General features: G+C 36.5%; 1 protein-coding gene and 1 long non-coding RNA gene across 7 annotated transcripts in view; one reads left to right on the top strand and one right to left on the bottom strand.

Moving 5' to 3' along the window:
- The window catches only part of large2 (LARGE xylosyl- and glucuronyltransferase 2), a 113,227-nt gene that overhangs the window by 52,110 nt on the left and 42,565 nt on the right, over positions 1-18,552 (top strand). The window contains exons 1-2 of one of the 6 annotated variants that reach the window (XM_043264548.1): positions 1,199-1,374; positions 1,647-1,795. The exons of 1 other annotated variant lie outside the window; for it this stretch is intronic. The gene's annotated coding sequence lies outside the window, so the exon portion shown is untranslated. Of the gene's footprint in view, positions 1-1,194; positions 1,796-18,552 lie in introns of those variants that run through there. 4 more of the 6 variants (XM_043264547.1, XM_043264552.1, XM_043264546.1 and 1 more) reach the window with 4 other exon arrangements.
- On the bottom strand, positions 5,007-11,395 carry LOC122362866. The gene is made up of 3 exons (XR_006253169.1): positions 11,222-11,395; positions 10,785-10,925; positions 5,007-6,761 (listed from the first exon to the last, which is right to left on the bottom strand). It is a non-coding gene; the product is annotated as an uncharacterized LOC122362866 (long non-coding RNA).

Here is an 18,552-nt window from a genome sequence, read left to right on the forward strand (position 1 = left end):
AAATCTATTAACATATTTACTGACACATCCCTGAAGACTTACTGATATAACAACTATAGTTTTAATTATGCACAATACACATTTCTCAATATTAAGATTACAATTTCTTTTTAATAATTTTGAAATTGGTGTTTAAAATGGCAATAAAGATTACTTAAAATTGCAATACTTGCAATATTTCCACTTTAGTATGATCAGTACTTCTTCCATACAATTAAAGCTCATTAAGTAAAAGACTTTAAGTATACCAGTTGTGTAATTGCAGGGTATTTTTATTAAGTACATAAATATCTAAATGCTTAGCATGAAATAAATCCATTTCAAATGCATTTTAGTAAATGTATTGTTCAATAGGGGACTCTTTTAACTTACCTTCGATTATAGTTGTGGATAATTCCTAACTACGATATAAAGTTCAATAACCAACAGTATCAAGAGGAATCTATTGTTTGCTCTACTTTACCACTGTGTTTCTGCACATTTGCATAAAGACAAACTACCTACAAGCTATTTTGTTGCTCAGAGGTTGTTAGTTCATCGCTCAGGAGACTTAACGATGTTCTTAGATATGTTTATTGAAGTCATCAACTTTCTTTCCCCCTTAGAAAACTAAAAATAGAAACAAATGAGTCAACTGTTGACATGCAGCGAGAGTATAGAGCTATACAATTAACATAGCTCAGATTGTTTGGTTTAAATGAATGATTTGTGCCTTTTGATCGCAGACTTTGGTATCCTGGGAAATCTAAGCAGTTTTTGAGGTTATTGATACTGTGTGCTTTAAAATTGTATACATTTACACACCTTTTAAAATCAGTTAAACATGCATGATATTTTGTATTTCTTTCTTCCAATTTTATTGCACAGCCAACTGTCAGTGTCAATCATGCCATTTCAGACTCAAATTAACAACGCTCATTAAAAACAAATGACTCACTTCAGCACAAACTATAATTGAACATGGGAGTCTTTGCTAAATCCCCATCTGTACGTTTTCAGATCCAGACTTTGGGTTTTTGTGTGCATTAGTCTGCCGAGTGTAATAGAGTATCCAGTGTATAATGTGTCAGTGTTAGTGCATGAGAGAGGGGCCAGAGAACGGAGGCAGGCCTGGAGGCGGAGCCTTTGCTCTGATTGGCTGCAGCTAAAAGGGGCTGTCACAGAGAGGGCTGGATTAGCGGAGGTGGGGGAGGTGCTTCTCTTGCTCTGTACCTTTCAGCTGCAGATCAGAGCACAACGGCGAGAGATTAACACTGTTCATAAGCACCGAGACGTGAGGAAGATGGAAGAGGACCTCGAGTGTGTCCACGCGAGGGACAGAAAGCTGATTTAGGGTTGCTCTGCACTGGTTTCTTCTTCTAGGAGTGCCTCAGGGTAAGGACTCACTGTCCCTTGTCTGTCTCTTTTAGGAGTCTCTGTGATCCTTTGAGGCATGGACTACATATCATTTCAACCTTCCTGGGACTCTTCCTCTAAGATCTTGGAGCGTTTTCTTTCACCCCGTTTCTAAAAGAGTGAGAGATATCTGTGTCGTGCACTGATTCCATCAGACCTGAAGGGTTTCGTTCCAGAGTTCCTTCAGTCTTCTCTGCCTCTCTCTCTTTCTCTCTCTCTGTGTCTTTGTGATCATGCACTAAAATCATCAGTTCGTACATCGAGGGCACACCTGTCTCTCAAATTGGATCTAACCAGAACTCTGCAGCTGGAATTTTGGGATGGATATTGCGATGGATTTTGGGATTGCCGTATGCTTCATTTAACGCTGAACCTGCCGCACGAGACAAGGTGAAAAAGGGTAAGAACTTTTGTATGTGAGGTTTTTATATTAAATACATTATAACGACATATATATTGAAATACGTTTGTATATATTTCAGCACTTCACTTATATATATTTAGTGTTGATGGTTAAACAACCTTGTGCATGCATGTATTTTATACATTGAAATATGCAAAGTTTTAGGGTTTAAAACATTCAACACATTATGATTCTTCACTATTTCTAGGACACTTAAATTTGTGACATCAAGTGAACTCATGTTCACGGTTTTAAAGAAGCTCAAGACAATCCCAAATCATGCTGCAGAATGTGATAAGTTGTACAGTTTCTTATCATTTCCATTTAAAGGTCTCGCTCAAATTGTTATGCAGTAAATGTATTTTACATTTTCTCACAATCGTGCGCTGATATCGAGACCCCTAATCCGTGTGTTCCCTCAGTAGTGAGCACAGATTTATTAAAATGACATGCTGTAATTGCACATAAACACTGACTCACCTTGACGGCAGCCACCGCTGGCTGTCACATGAAAACTTTCTGAGCTTGTGGCCGAGGATGACCGTTTTTTAACTACCAGCTGTGTGCGTGAGGTGTGTGTTTGTGTGTGTGTGTGTGTGTATCTGTTCGGCCATGTGATGGGCTGGTCTCTGGATACTGAAAAGGTTACTGCTAATTAAACCACATTTCTCTCCACTGAAGCACAAAATGTAGGACTCTCTGTGTTCCTCCCAGCAGCTGTTATTCTCTTAACACTCTTCAGTGTCTCTCTCTCCGCTCGCACATCTGTATATCAGCGTTTAGCAATCTCACACTCTCGGCTCTCTACAGAGCGCCGTCCCCGTTTCACTTCACACAAGCTGAGCGATCTTCAATCAGTGTGTGTGAGTGTTTATACACTCAGGGAGGGGTTCATGTGTGTGTGTGCGCGCGCTCAGGGGAGAGATTGTGAGAAATTGTGTGTGTTCGTGTGTGAAACGGGTGCGTTTCTCTTCTTTCTGTCGGTGACAATGAGCTTGTGGGAGTCAGTCAGTCAATTAGTTCAGCCTTTCCGGTCTTTTGCGTGTGTTTCTGTTCGAACTTTAAGCTCTTTATTGTCATTGTGCAGGTACAATGAGATTAGAATTTTTTAGTGCTCCACGAAATAGCAGCAATTACAGTGAATATGAAATCAAAATTGACCTGGTCCACTTTCTTATTACATGTAATAACATTCTTATTGTGAATGATTCATCTGTGCTCATTTTTAAAAAGAGAATGTAATTCGTTTTTTGTCTTCAAAAATAAAGGATTTAGCTTTTCTGCTGACATCATTTAGACCATGCGAAATAGATATTGTTAGCCAATAGCTAAATGTATATTCAGTAAATGTTTTAGTAAATTTATATTTGATCTAACGTGAATCCTGTTTCACTAGGAAATGCAATTCAGCGTTATTTTAGTAGCACTGAGGTATTATTATAGCTTTAAATAATATTTAGATATTTTGGTAACACTTTAGAATAGGTAACAAATGTAAACTGTTAGCTACTATTAATTTTCCTTTAATAAATTATTAATTTGCTTATTAATATTTAGTAAGGTAGTTGTTAAGTTTAGGTACTGGGTAGAATAAGGTCATGTAAAATAAGGCATTAACATGTGCTTAATTAGCACTAATAAATGGCTAATATTCTAGTAATATGCATGTTAATAAGCATCTAATAGGTGTAACTACAAAATAAAGAGTTACCAATATTTTCTATTTTTGTATTAATATTTTTGTTGTTTTATTTATTTATGCAAATGCATAACCTTGCAAAGAAATCATCATATTTGGTAATCCTTGGCGTAAAAAAGTTTGACAAACCCTGGAAGTACAGTATACTAAAGCAATTGTTGCATATATGCGGAATATTAATGTGTTGATACGATAATGCAATCATAGTATCGCATTGTCTTGTCCTCATTTCGCATCTCATGAAGTCAATCTCCGTATCATGTCTTCAGCGCCATTGCTACTTAACTCATTTTCTGAGGTAACTTCTGAGCAACGCTTCATGATATACGAGTAGGAGAATGTAAAGTAGTTTTAAAGGCTTCCTCTGAGCCGAGCCAAAGCTTTACTCTTCCTGTAATAGTGCTGACACATTTCTGTTGGTTTTGCAAGGCATTTACACTCATTTTATAGCCTGCTGGAATGACAGTGAGCGGTATACTGACAGTACAGAGTCTCTTCGCTCATTCTTATGTCTCTGAAGTTGTCGTCACCTCGGGTTGTGAACGCGCTCTGTTTGTGGTCGTGATAGTGGTCACCAACTGTGTACACACACATGGCTGAAGCTTAGCTTAGGATGATTAGATGCCCACTCTTTATCCTTCTGAACCACACACACACACACGAGGTCTGACAGATGGCCTTCCTTGAGAGAAAGACAGTGATCCTTTATCACCTTGTCCTTTGTAGTATCAACAGCGTCGTTTGAAGAAATGAAACGGGCTCCCTGATTGCACCAAAAGGGCAGTTTGCTGACAGAATTGCAAGGATAGTGACCCCCAGAGCGACGACGAAACAGCATGTTTCTGATTCAAATCACATTTTCGCATTCAGATAGCTCCTTTTCATCCTACTCCGGTTATTCGTCTGTTCTTCCTTCGTCGTTCTCTCTTTGTCACTCTCGGTAAATGTCATGAATTCAGTGTGCTTCACATTAATATGGGCAAGCTGATTGGTGAATGGGAAAGTGACCAATGAAGTAGAAAAGGCTCATAAATAATATTAAAAAACGTATATTTAAATATTAGAGAAAGATTAGGTAGATAGACGCATAAATGGGTAGAAAGTTGGAGAGATAGACAAAGACAGGTAGTAAGAGAGAGAGAGAGATAGATAGATAGATAGATAGATAGATAGATAGATAGATAGATAGATAGATAGATAGATAGAAAGAAAGGTAGAAAGGTAGAAAGGTGGACGATGGATAGGTAGAAAGAGAGACGAGTATGAAGAAGTACTGTTTCACATTACCTTTTTATTTACTTATTTAGCAATATAATAATGAGATTTTGTCAGCAAACAATCTAGAAACAAATCACAAGATTCGAAAATGCTTCCATCAAGCGGATCCTAAAACAGGCTTTATTTCGACTCGTCATGCAATGACTCACTTAAAGTTCGTCTTACTCAACCGAGGGTGTTATTGTGCTAATTTTACAGCCCGGGGTCGCACGCAGTGATTAATATATCATAAGCTCAGCCTCACAGGTACACGCTTATATCTGTGACCTCTCTGTCTTAATGGAAAACCTTGCCACAGGTCTCGTCACTAACACTAGAGGCCTCTCTTTGTTGTGAGATGAGTTATGCAATGCAAGACTCCACAATGCTGTTTTTAGCATCGAGGTCAGTTTCAGCAAAGGAGCTTTTGATGGTGTTCGAAAAGGGCAGAGTTTTAGGTTCAGTAACGTATAATCCCACACTCACGTCAGCTGAAACATACCAATAAAGACCGAAGGCGAGTATCGTGAATAGCGTTACACAAGACGGCGCTGAGAGAAGAACTCAAGCGACCCTGAAGGAGGATTGGCTTTACCGCCCACATCCTGCTTCGATGTACACACAGAAACGCATCGAGAGCGTTAATGACTAGCGGGTCAGCACCCACGACACACCTCCGGCATTGCTGCACTCCAGAAAAGCTGCTTTTAATTGATTTTCTGCTTTCACATAGAAGTGGCGAGAAAATTAATGGTCTTGTGACATATTCTGAACTTTACTGTCCTGTTTTTGGGCCTTTTTTCCTTGGGATAGTGAAGGCTGATGGGAAATTATAGAAGAGGAATGGGGTCAGGCGTAGCGAAATCTACAGATTTTATGCATGCACTGCAGCTCATGCGTGTCAAACGCACATACGCTACAGTTGCACTCATCGTGTGTCATGTTCTCAGCTAATGTGTTGTGTAACCAAAACTGAAACATTCTGAAAGATAATCAACCTCTAGTGAACCCAGATTTGAAAAAGTTTAGTGCTAACTGTCCTTGCCAGTACGTTCTTGGATGTCCTTGTGGAAAAGGAGTGCACTTTAGAATACTAGCAAAAAGAGTCTTTATTACAGAAGTATTATACAGTAAAACTATATATCGTAACAGTTTATTTTAAGGTGCCCTTGTTATTATAAAATCAGAAAATAATGCACAATAACATGCAAATAACCCATAGTAAGTACATGTACAGTAGTTAATTAATATTACTCTGTACTTAAAAGTATAGTTACACTGTAACAAGGTGACTTTAAAATAAAGTGTAACCAAATATACTTCAGTCCAAGCTGCATGTAATGTTTTAGGCCACTTAGTTTATAATACATATACATGTTTAAATGCAATCCAATCCGAAGTGCATATTTTTTATGTGATTTTGTTTTATTGTCTTTGAAATATGGTTGAATTGCACTGATAAGCATTTATGGTAAACTAAAATATACTTTGACGTAATTAAAAATACTATCGAGTATTTTGCTAGAAATATACTTTTAAGATTTGAAGTACACTACAAGTGCAGATTTGTTACAGTTAAATAGACAGTTTGTGCAAAAATAAAAATGTTTTCATTTATCAACACCCTTGACTTTTTCTTGTTCTGTTGAACACACAAGAACATGTTCTGAAGAAAGTTGGTAAGCAAACATCTGACGGTAGCCATGAACATGAGTACTGTAGAAGCCAGTGGCTGCCATCAACTGTTTGGTTACAATATTCTTCAAAATATCTTCTTCGGTGTCCAACACATATAAGTTTGGAACAACTTGAGGAAGAGTTAACATTTTCATGCTGACATTTTTCTTTTAATTTTGGGGTGAACTATCCCTTCAAACACACTTTTTCTTAAGGGTGTTAATGCGACAGATTGAAGAAACGTCCTTGTGTTGACAGCGCCATAACTCTTTATTAGACATCTGAGCTGTTGAATGTCGGATGGTTGCACGTGCTGAGAGCGTGATGAATCTGGAAGAAACAGAGGCAGTGATGTTCAGGATTAAAAATTGATATTCGCCTAAACATTAAATATTTAACCACAAACTACCTTTGTTTCCTCGCTCTACAAGAACACAACATCAAGCCTCTGTCAGAACACGTCTGACTGGCTTTAATCAAACGCCGATACAACACCGTCTGCAATTCTTCACTGAAGAAATTTGCGGGCACGTTTGGCCAGGATGAGTACAAAAACATTATGTTTAACAACAGCCCTTCATAACCCTGGTTATCATCCCATAATTCCTCCTTTTTCGTCCAGGACCCAGGGTCAGAGACGATAGTGTGAGAATGAAAGTGCCAATGGCAAAGGTCACTGTTTGTTTTTATTAAAGTCTGGTGGCCTTCAAGACCCTGGAGTCAATTTTGAGGAGCCACCAGCATGTGGTTACCAGCAATTGAATGACCCATGAGTTAAATGCAGGACAGACTGCTGTTTAGGTTCTGCATTCACATTCATAACCTCCCTCTAGCTCTTTTGCACATATAAAGGCCCATTGTGTGCGTGCAAGTGAGGCCGATCACAATCTTGGCCTCATCAGCTGTCGTAGGTGTGAACGGTGTATGGTGTTCGTAGCAGGCGAAAAAAGAGATACACTAAAAGAGTACAAATTATGGCAATAATAGTGTTTAAAATAGTATACTTAAGTGTAACTATAATGTTTTTAGACCCGTAATTGCATGTTGTATGCTGTTAAATGAAAAGTCTAGTGCACATGTGTTGTAGTTTTCTAGTTTTTATAAATTGCATGTTCTGAACTTAAAGAGTTCTTTTAGACCAACTTTAGCAGGACTTTAAGGATTACCCCACCCCAAAAATTTTAAACCCAGCTTTGTTTGTCTTCAGGAATACAATTTAAGATTTTTTGGTAAATTACACAGAAAAGCATGAAAGACATCAAATTAGTCCATCTGCCATCAGTGGTTCAACCGTAACGTTAGAAAGCAATGAGAATACTTTTTGTACGATAACAAAAACAGCACATGTGTGTGACAGAATAGCGTACGCAGTTTGAGTCCATGGTACAATGTTACAATGCTGAATATGTTGAATAAAGTCTTTATTTTATTTTATTTCTGTACTAAACAGAATCTCATTGCTTCATAATGTTATGGTTGAACCACTAACGGAAGATGGACCATTCTGACAATGTCTTTCATATGTTTCTGGACGTTGAAAGTGTAACTTACTTGGCAGTCAGTGGGACAATTACAAGCCTCTCAGTTTTCATCTACAATATTTTAGGATGAACAAAGCTTTTAAGGGTTTGGAACGACATTGGGGTCAGTGATTAATGACAGAATTTTCATTTTGGGGTGTAATTCCCTATATATATATATATATATATATATATATATATATATATATATATATATATATATATATATATATATATATATATATATATATATATATATATATATATATATATATATATATATATATATAAACACACATAGTTAAGGGATTTATGATAAACTAAAATATACTTTAATATCATTTCTATTAAAACTTATATTTCAAATTTAAATATATATGTATATATATGTATATGTAATTACACATTTATATTGAAAATTAAAGTTTAATTGCAATATTACATAAAAAATATTTAATAACAAGTATTTGCGATACAGCATGTTAGTCAATAAAATAAGAGCACTTCTTCAAAACATGACAAAAGCTTACTTAAATGTAAACAGCATTAAACTTTAAAATAAATCATATAGTTTAGCATTATTAAACTTTTAAAAATGACTTTAAGTGTGAAGAATTAGTCATAAAAGTGTACTGCCGTTAAGTACACTTGAGCGCCAATTTATTTCATTAATATTACATTATCTGCAAGTAAAAATTCTTAAAACTATGCTTTCAAGATTTGAGGTACACTTCAAATGCACATTTAATACAATTAAACTTTGAGAGAGAGAGAGAGAGAGAGATTCGTTTTAGCCTGACAGTCTGCAGTTTACCTCATATTAACTTGTTTCTAAAGCACATCCACTTCATTAAATGTTTAGCAAGACAAAAAGTGTGTGATGAAGCCCCCTGGGCCCTTTTTCCATTTGGGTACAATCACAGGTCCGCAGTCAAAATGTCTCATCCCCCACAATGCACCAAATTGCAGCTATAATAAGCCACATTCATTGGTTTTCTCCACATGTGAAGGCAGATGAATGAGAATGGAGAATATGGCTGTCCTGGGGGATGAGGAGCGGGGCCCGGCCCCTGCAGTGTGATCTCAAAGGACGCGGCGGAGGGTTATCTACAAGCCTCAATGCCCAAATCTCTCCATACAGAGAGAGAGCTCCTAGTCTTGGGAAAAAGCATGCAGTGTGCCTATTGTCAAGGCTGTTCCGCGGTGTGATCTGATATTTGCGCGCTATTGCTTTTCTTTTTAGCGTCATTGTGAAATACACAAATAAATGTGTCACAAACTGCTCGCAGACTGTCCTTACTGTCATGTCAAGTCGAAACTATTTGTACAGTGCTTATAACAGCAGCTTTACGAGCAATCAAGCATTTGAGATTCGCGATATTTACACTGTTGCAATTACATAAAGTTACACAACCAAGATTTGCTTAATAGAATCTGCTGCTGTATAACCAGCTTCGGTATATTTCTGGATGATAATATTATAGCTTTTTGCTCTGAAATGAAAGTCAGGTGGTTTTGTTATAGTAGATATTGCTTTACTCGGTATGTACTATGCTGTACTGTATGTATGAAAAATAATTTGGATTTAACATCCAGCTATGTATATGGAAGTGTGCAATAATTCAATTTCTTGCGTGACAACTCTAAAAACATTTTTCCATGGTAATATACGTGGAGATGTTAATGTGTTCGATCTTGTAAATAGATTTGCAGTTACCAAGACTTGCTACTGCCAGTAAACGTTGCTGTAAACATGTAAAAAAATGTATATGAAATAACTCCATATATTGCGTGAAACTTGAAATCACCCAGTAGCAGATCTATACAGGTGGAGCTGGGGAAAGTGGAGGGTTTCTGAAGCTCACTACAACTGCTACAGCAAGCACCAGGCACATTTTTGTATGTTGAGGAAGCTCATTGGCTGCTGATGTAAAAAAGACCCAGTCAGCTGTGCCATGTAAATAATGATGTGTTTATATCAGATAGAGTTAGAATCAGCCTGCGCCATAAAGTTTCATTGTAGAACTTTGTATTAACATTGTTGATATGATAAAAATAATATTTGCTTTTTTTGTACATATTGCTTTACATGAGTATACTGTATGTAGGTAGGTAAAGTAAGACGTGCTATATGTTTAAACTTTAATGTTTCACTGGGCAGTAATGTAGTTAACATTTTATGTGACAGAATTTAACTCTGCACACGTGGACATGCTTCTATTCAATTTTGAAATAAGGTGCGCGATTATAGAGTTTCATTTGAAATCAGACAGTTGAGATATATAGAGTATATATCGCTTTACGTGAGTGTACCGTATAATATACAGTATTTTCAAACGTATGTGTAAAGCTGTGTGATAAAACTGTTGAAGTAACTAAAGATAGTGTAAAGTAGTGTAGTGTATATTGCCCTACACAGTTATTTTGTATGTATTGTAAAACTGTATGTATTGCATGTACTTTAACATTGGTATATATCCAGCCTTCTGTATATATATATATATATATATATATATATATATATATATATATATATATATATATATATATATATATATATATATACATACATACATATATAAACAACCTCAGAGTTTGCTATATAGTAGTAGACACATCCAAGTTTAAATATATTGCTCGAGGATGATGCAGTTATATTTTTTGACGCTATAACAATCAAGCAGTTGAGATTAGCCATTTATTGTATATCACTTAACGTCAGCGTGCTGTATTTATCCAGGTAAGGTTGAATATTCTTATAGTAGTTGTATAATCATTATGTGGTGATGTGTCTGTCTGATGGGCTGTTTGGAATGGCTGGTCTGTTACCCACAATCCCCCATGGTCTTTTGCTTGCCAGCTGACTCTCTTCCTCCGCTATACTTCTCCTGCCTGGAGACTGTGTGACGGATCACGCCGGGCCAGATCCTTGGAACTGTGGGATTTACTGCTGACTAAGGACTCGTTTGACGAGCTGAGTGGGTGGAGGAAAGAAAGCGAGGGGGGAAAAAGGGAAGATATTGTTAAATATTCAGTAAGGTCAGTTGTTTTGCTGCGTGAGAGAGAGAGAGATAGTGGGTGACACAAATCTGAGACTTTCTTTCAAGCAGCATCACGTGTCCACTCGGTCAGTTATGATGGTCATGCGAACATAAAATCAGCAAATGAATAAAAAAAAAAATCAGCTGCCCCTCTCACGCTGTGTTTGTTTTTAATTGTAATTGTGTTTACGGATGCATTAGCAGCACTTGCCTGTTAATGGGACATTACCTGATAATTCATCCTGTTGTCTTTTCCCCCGAGAGGTGTGATGTGTGTTCAAAAAGTAAAAAGCCACGGCGTGTCTATCAGCTGCATTCATACCTCGTGTGCAAATCTACTTTTATAAAACAGACCCTCCACGTCTGTGCCAAATGCGGTGGAAGAGTGTGGCTATATTTAGAAACTGAATACTAGTAGTGTGTACTAGCAAGTATACCGCATACTGTCTACTGTTTTTCAAATGTCTGCGAAACCAGGATCCCCAAGGGCTGCAGGAATTGTGTTATGGCCTAATAGGATTATGAAACTAAAAAAGGCAATCATTTAATTGAATAAATGTGAGTTCAAAGTCAAAATGCCGTGCTTTTGCGCATTCTATACCTCAATGAATAAATACCTCACGTTTATGCCAGGCGACTGCTTATGATCTACTGTTCATGGTCGATGACAACACTTTATGAAGTTTATACTGTAATATGTTATAGATGGTAATAAGAGTGCACATTTTATCTATGTCATCTTTTCAGTGAGCAGCTGGAAGTAGTTAAGCACATACATTTCAAAATAAGAGTTGTGGTGTTTTTATTGCTTGTTTATAATTAAAAGACCTGCATTGTGCATAAAGTCTTTTTACTGCTATTTTTATTATATTATTCTTATGTTTATATTTCATTTAACATTAAATTGTAGATTTTATCTGGGCTACTGCATCATGGGGAGGAAAAGCTAAGAATATTATTCAATATATTTATTATATAGGTTTTACTACTATTGGAACAGTCTTTTTATGATTTTTAGTAACACAGTGTCATCGTAAGAGCAACATATTATATCAGTGGACATCTATGTGTTCATTATTAGATTATTATTAAATTAGTGCATTAAATCTTTTCAATACTATATTGAATAAAACATGTATTCTGCAAGGCTTTAAAAGTCTTAATTTTGTCTTCCACAAATTAAGGTCTTAAATAAAGTCCTAAATCAGAGCAGAAAGCCTTAAATGCATAGTCATAACATTATATGTTGCATTTAACGTAAAACAAAAAAAGGGGGGAAAGTCACATCTTCCTCAGCATTTTTGTTTGAAGTTTGTTCAGAAGTCAATGTTTTTATATTTTTCATATTTTAGTTATGTCTTTCAATCTTTCTCTCTCGTAAAATGGATTAATAATTAATGGCAATCTGTTGAAAGTTGTATTTTCAATCTTTAAAGTGTTTCATTTTGTGCTCCTCAGACATTCACATTTTGAGAACATATTGACGTATTGTGTTCCCTTCGGGTTGTTTCTTAAATTTACTTTACTTGCATTAAAAAGTTTTAGAAATTTACCTTAAAAATAAAAATAAAGAAAGTTGAGTTAAAATAAAGAAAGTGACCCCATTTTACAGTTGATGATTAAATGCCCTCATCCTGTTTAATTAAATAAGTCATTTATTTAGATTTTTTAATTTATTAATTATTAATTTAAACTCTTCAAAAAGGTTGTCTTATATTTAACATAAATTCAGCAGATACCCTGAAAGCTTTTTACAGCATTTTACAATATGCTTGTCATCACATGACTTTTTGAATAATTTATATATATTAATTTCTTTTTTAATTATCATCTTCTTCAAGTCAAGTCATGTTTGAGTAAATGCGGGTAGGCTATCACAGTTGATATACTGGAAACCCACGATGAAAATGGATTTTTATGTTGAGTGCATTGCATTGTGGGATATACAGTATAGGCCTTCCATGGCTCTGTTCCAAATCTTGAAGAGCCGCCTCGCTATCTACTGCAAACATAGGCAGCTGTCTTTCAAGACCGCATGTTAAATGAAACAAACAAAATCAAAGATAACAAATCTGGAATGATCTAAATAGACAAACAATGATTCATATAGGTCTAGTGTGAAGTGCATCGATATTTATTGAGTTTTGAGTTATCATGCTAATAGCATTATACTCTACAAGCCTAAAAACACTAAATATTGAGTGAAATAGTTCACTTGAATCTGATTTATTGATAGTTATTGATACTTATTTATCATTTTCAGTGATTAAGATTTCTGTGGTCTTAATCTGTTGTCCTATGTTATACAACAAGAGAGGTTCAAAGACGGCAATCATGTTTTCTGACTGCATCGGAAATTCTGCATGAACATCACGCAGCAGGTTTGCTGCCATGACTCACGTTTACTGACCCGCCAATAAAAATATGACACAAAATCCACACGACATCATGATAAAAAATAAAACTGCATACCTCAAGCTTATTCCTTATTCTTCTACAGTGATGTTTTCCGTTGCATGCGTCATCACTGTAGGTGAAGGCTTCGGACGTCTTTCACCAAATGCTTAAAATTTAGAAAAATAGGAAATAGATTTGGAAAATAACCTACGTTTAATGCAACGTGTGCATAGTATATATACACAATGAAACAGTTCGGTAGTAAATGATTTGCAAAAAGACCCTTAAACACTTCAGTCAGTCTGCTAGAAAGTTATATGCTGTTATGCGTGTGTTTGTAACACTCAGTTCTCATTCTAAATTATTCCATTTCCATTTTCCATTTTGCCTAGCCCTTTGGGAACAGTGCTGGAGGTGTGTTTTGGACGGCAGGGAAATTTGTATTTTGGGTCTGTTCTGTATGTTTGTGTGTTTTCCTTTGAAGCCGTCTGTCTGGTTGCAGAAATATGGAGGATTTTTATCTACCTCGAGGGATTTAGACGCGCCTGCTACTTCAGTGAGCTTTAGTCCACTGGGATTTTCATCGTCTAAATCGGATTCATTCACAAAGTCCCTTGTCCTACAGATTTCCTTTCATTTAAAGCAAAGAAACAGTCAATAAGGCAACCCGCGTGACCGTTATCTGTTGTATGACTATTAGAATTCAGAATAATACTGACCTTTACATGCACAGACACACCTCGGCTGTCACCATTTTATACCTTAACGCCACAGTGAACTTTACTCAACCTCCCAGCGCTATGCAGCCATTTGAGTTTTAGTACTGTGTCATAAAACTGCATCGACTCTGGACAGACGATGGCGCCTTTTGGTTTTTTAATCCTTATGGGCCAAATCAATGTCTTTTGTTACTGCTCCTTATCTGTTCGGGGCAGAAGTCGGCCGTGTGCCGTTAAGGTTTTTGAGGGGGTTTACTGCCCTGCATATGGTCTGAATGAAGGTGAGGTGAGAGCTGGGGGGAGTTCTCCATTAAAAGAGCGATAAAACTCAATAATCTTCCCATCGGAGTGCAGTACGGCCACAGGCTAAACACAGACAGGCGGCGTAATTAACTCTAAGCAGCCTTCACAACTGCATAGATCTCTTTAAATAGAGGAGCTAATGGCTATCGGGCGCTGATCTGATTTTTCCATTGGGACCTGATGGAATTGTGCTCCGGAGGTATAGGAGAATTTGAAAGCTGTGGGGAGGCAGGGAAAGCGGAAGAGAGGCAATTATGATTTCTGCAGGATTGGGACTAAAACGCTGACAATGAACCGAGCAAGACTCCAGCTACTCGCATTTGGCTTCGAAGTGCGATAGAAACAAACATTCATCACCGTAACTCGCGGTGACGTGGAGCGAGATGCGTGATAGATGGAGTGTGGAAGCCGAGAGGTGCCAATTAGGTTTCATTACGGCCGTTTGTGCGGAACGTTTTGATATCATTATTTCGGTTCGTTTCACCTCTCTACGCAAAATTCATTGAACAGAGATTTCTTTCATGCCTGAAGGAAAGAACATTTTGCGGAAAGATTTGTTTGGACAGTGGAATATTGTTTGTAGCTTCTCAAAGCTTATTATTATGTGGTCATTGGTTGGTCGTTAGTAAGTTTAAGTGGGCTTTATGAGCAGGGGAATCACTGAGAGCTTTTATAATATCTCTCCTAGACAGCATGTGATGAACAGATACAAAACGGCGTCTTAAATTCTTGCAATTTCAAATTATTTTGGCTAATTAAATTGCTATCCATATTTTATACCAGACTAAACCAGCTAAATCCTACTGGGATATGTCCCAAACACACTACAGAAACCATTTTTAATGGTTTTAGAAGTTAATTGTTTGTAATGGTATTTGTAGGGGAAACCATTAGAATTTTTGTGAGGGTAAAATTAATTGTAAATCGCTAAAATTTTAATAGTGCACTGTACTTGCTTATGTATGCTATACATCTTACTTGTGTCTATAGAGACATTCAACTTTAGGAAACATAAGCGACACTACCAAAAATACACAAAAAAAAAAAAAAAAATAAAGAAAGAAGCTGAAGAAAGAGCGACTTCTGAGGTGAAATGTTTGGATGAGTTCTACTCTTTAACTCATTGAAAGACATTCTGAGAATTCTACAGTGCAAATACATTTGATTAATATTTCGTAGGTCCCCAAACAGACATTCTGCTTAAGTCATTTTGCAAGTACATCAGCTTCAACCACAGTCATCAGAAGTGAGAGAAAACCGGGTGGCCTTTATTTACCCCACAGAGTCGTGTAAGGGACATTATTATTACGATTACATGCAAGTAATATTTTTTTTTTGGTGAACTAACCCTTTAAGTGTAATCTATAACATAATGTTATTAAGTAGGTGTACATGCACTGCTGTTTGTTGTCAGTCTGGATAAATCCAGTCCAATTTTTAAGATTCTCAAAGTTTGTATGTACCCTAAACATTTAATCCAATTGAAATATTAATGAATATATGTATATGTATATGTATCTATTCCAAACAAAACTTTAGTGCATGCTTATTGCCTAGTCGATATGTTCTGAACCTTTTCAAATTTTATTTAGATCAAGCTCATCAAATATAAATGGGTTATTTAAGTGCATGTATATTGTAGATTATTGCATCTCCTTTTATTGCACCTAAAATACAAAATATTTGTATTAGAGCTGGCCTCTGTAAAAATGCAATCACAATCACATTTGTATTTTCTGAATTCCAGTTTTAATATTCTATAATATTAATACAATATTTTTTTTCTCCAGGTAGACTGACTTTTTAAAATGCATCAACATGCAAGTAAAAATTGCAATTATTAATAAGAACAATTGCACCAAAACCATTTAATCATCCAAGTAAGTCAATCTATTGATCAGATGTCATTAATGAACAGATTCACTACCTCAGCTGTAGGCTGTCTATGGTTGCCAGGCAACTGAGCGCCTTTATATAAAATTCAATTGATGTGTGGTCACAGATGTGTGTATATCGGCTATTTTATAATGTGCCTCATGCAATCAGATTTTACAGCACGGATATTTTTTTTATCATCAAAGCACAGCGAGGTGTTGCAGGGAAGATTTCGGGTGAAATCAGAATTAAAAATCGTGTTTAATTGCAGAAAATTTATATTCTCTGTACTGTTCCTGAGAACTGCGGTTCTCACACAGGGCAATGTCACCTTCACCAGCCTGTGATGTTATTACAAAAGAGAAATACGGGGGATTCCACTTCAAACATGTTCAGATACTTTCAGTGGTGACAACATTCCATAATAAGTGCGCAAAGGTCTTGACAAAATGGCAGAAAACTGCTGCTCACCCCCAAGCTTAGTTGTACCTTTTGCACCACTGATCGTCAGTATTTCTGCAGTTTTTTTCATGCCTTGCGGGATAAAGTCATGACAGGCATTTCAGGGCTGGTGTAGACTGCTATTTTGGCACATCTCTTCATTGTGTTTTGTCGTGAATCGCATTAGTGCCGTGGGAAGATAAAGCCATGTAATGGTGCATAAAGCGATGCAGATACGTTCATTAACCCGAGGGTCGGTCCTGAAAAGAGAACAGCCCGTTATCTAATGATGGTATTGTTCTACTTGAAGGCTGGAGCTGTCGTTTGTTGTTTAGCATTATTCACCGGAGCGTACGCTTTTTTTTATTCTCTGTGTATTTTTTTTTTGTTGTTGTTGTTCTTTTTTTTTCCTTTGGCAATTTCCTTCCAACGCAGCTGCGAATAGAACGGGCTAATTCAGAGAAACGTGAGGGGCGTTCAAGCCGTGATATGTTGTAATTACCTCACATTCATTATTACACGTTTATATTCTGAATATTATAGTTCTGCTATAAAGAATTCTTGCAGTCTATCTGCAATACTATAGGCAGCTGTCTTCTGAGAGTTTGTTTAAAGAGGATTTGGTACTGAATGGCAGGCGTTGGGTACTTGGAGGTATTATAATATTAATTGAATAAAAGCTATACTTTGTGATAATGTTTCTTAACACACTTAAGTAGACATTTGCACACTGTGAAGTCAAATTAAGAGCCTTACTTTAAAGAATGTTTTAAATCATTATGTTTTAATGCAACGGTATAAATAAAACATTACATAAAAATATATTTCAGTTTACCATGAATCGTTTTTAGGCTATATTTCAAAGTAATCATATATGATTCATACACATGATAACATGAAGATATACTTGAGTGGATCAAAATGCAATCTTTAAGTATTTGTAAACTATAATGTGTTTTCATCTAATTGCAATTAACATGCAATAATTTGACATTATTACAAAGTGCACTTTTTAAAAGTTAAATAAGTCATAAAATTTATACCATTTATTAATTTTTAAGCATGTTTAAGTAGCCTTGTATGTCATTAATATGATATGCCTATTAACTTTAATGACAGTTAAGTAATGAAAAATAAAGTAAAGTGCAGATTTAGTACAATTAATTTATAATTTGTTTTGTTCATCGCCTTTGGCGATTTTGATGTTGTGATCAGTGTTGCTGAAATGGGTTACTTTAACACTTTTTTTGTTGTTGTTTTTCATGTCCATGGGTAGAAGTGGCCCCAGTAATGTGATATTTAGCCCCTGGAAGGAGGAACCCCATCGTAAATGTGTAGTTTTCCCCCCGAAATGCTACTTTTTGCAGGGATAGCCTAGTTTTAGGCTAGTTTCGAGTAGTAATTGGACAGGTTTTGCTGTGAAAACCTGGCAACCCTAATTATATTCATCAAAATGAATTGTGGAATCGGTTTCTTTTGCGAAGCTCATCATTATTAGGTAGCCTAACTGGAACAGCTCTAGCGTCAGATGCATGCCTACTTGCCTTAAAATGCTAAGGTAGGCAGCTCATTAGTTTGGGAACAAAGCTTAGGTTCTCTGGTGAGGAAGAGCCCTGAGGAACCAAGGAGTCGTTGTAGTTAGCTTAGTGGCAGGGCAGCTTATCTGATTAGAGTGTGTTTGCCTGACCTCTGCCTTTTAATGCATTCCACGCTGAGGTGTCTTGGATTGTGAGCGTGCATTGGCATAATATGGAGAGGAGCTGTGTGCCACACACACACACACACACACACACTGATGTGTGTTTGATTATGAGACGAAGACCCT

The sequence above is a fragment of the Puntigrus tetrazona genome, chromosome 18 (assembly GCF_018831695.1).
Source record: "Puntigrus tetrazona isolate hp1 chromosome 18, ASM1883169v1, whole genome shotgun sequence".
NCBI lineage: Eukaryota > Metazoa > Chordata > Actinopteri > Cypriniformes > Cyprinidae > Puntigrus > Puntigrus tetrazona.